The following is a 1,556-nucleotide window of genomic DNA, read 5'->3' as shown; positions in this document are numbered from 1 at the left end:
ATTGGCTCTTGATCATATGTTACCTCTTGAAATGGTTGAATATTGGCCATTTCTTTTTGGTATAGTGACTCTGTGCATTCCTTTCATATTCTTTTTTTTTTTTTTTTTGAGTTTGACAATTTATTGGTATTTTCAGTAAAGACATTCATCTCAGACATTTCTCTCTTCCATCTTGACCATAGCAAAATATTTCATTTGGGTCAAGAAAATAATACACAGGAGAGAGATAGATACTATCTTAATATAAACAGGAAAATGAACAAAATTGGAAAGTTTGCCTACATTAAAGGATGTTAAAGTTAAATCATGTTAAGTAAGAACTAATAGTTCTATATACATTTCCACTGTTTTACTTGGGACTTAATCTAAACTTAAATGCAATTGAACACAGTACTAGGAATATACAAGTCAGGCTGCTTCTCTGGAGTTATTACCTATTAATAGAACTCAGTGGACAGTTACCACCAATAAAATAGTCTGCAGCATCCTCCAAATTTAACATTGTAGGAACTTTCAATGAAATCACTGTATTTTATGTTTCTTTGTTTGGGGCTATGATTTTAATGATGTGTGTAACTGTTATATTAAGAAAAAAAGTTCATACACAATACAAAAATACAAAAAACAAAACAAAACAAAAACCAACCCCAAGCCCCCAACAACACATAGAACAAAGTATATATGGTCAGAGATTCCATAACATGTTTGAAGATACATTTTCTTTCCTTCTATTTTCAGCATCTCAAATGTGCTTTTGAGAGGCCATTCGTCAGCACATATATACTTAGTATTCTATTAAGTAAAGTAAATTCACATTGGATTCCACAAATTAGTAACTTAAATGCACTGACAAAGTACAGAAAGTGCCATTTTCTCATTCATACAATTATTAATTTCCTTCTTGGGTGTTCACACATTTTAAAAAATCAAAGCAGCCAAATACTGAAGCAATATGTACATTTACATTTTTGATGGTGGTCTGCATTTTAAAAGAAACAACTTATTCAAGTTCTGGTGGAAATGCTTTCAGAATTAGTTAATAACAGAAACCAAGAGAAGCACCTTCAAAATACTGATTTTTTACTTTGGTAGCAAATGATTGTTCTTTGAAGACTACTTACTTAAGGTAGACAGGACCCATTAAAGTGAAGTGAGCATTTCAAATACTCAAACAATTTACATAAAAATTTTAAAAAATGGTTAAAGAGCTAAACATCCATATCTACCTTTAACAATGCAAAAACTATTTGATGAGTTCAATTAAAAAAAAAAGCCCATAAGAACAAAAAGCCGTATTTAATTTTATCTAAATTTACTTTCAGTCAATAGTCCAATAACATTTTTCCTCCCAATAAATACGCAATACTCCCTTTTCTATAAGGCTGTTCCTAGGAGCCAGACAGTTTATATAATGAGGGAGTTAGTGATTGCTTGCGTTTTGAACCAGTTTAAATAGACAATAAAATTTTGCTTTCCTCTTAATGTGCTAATAGTTGTGCCTAAAAAATATGCAATTCTTAGAAAGGTACCATTTCTGATTTCTTTATTATCTGTAA

This window comes from Chrysochloris asiatica, unplaced genomic scaffold (genome assembly GCF_000296735.1).
Source record: "Chrysochloris asiatica unplaced genomic scaffold, ChrAsi1.0 scaffold00141, whole genome shotgun sequence".
Taxonomy (NCBI): domain Eukaryota; kingdom Metazoa; phylum Chordata; class Mammalia; order Afrosoricida; family Chrysochloridae; genus Chrysochloris; species Chrysochloris asiatica.
The sequence above is the reverse complement of the archived record's forward strand: the minus strand, read 5'-3'. Positions refer to the sequence as shown.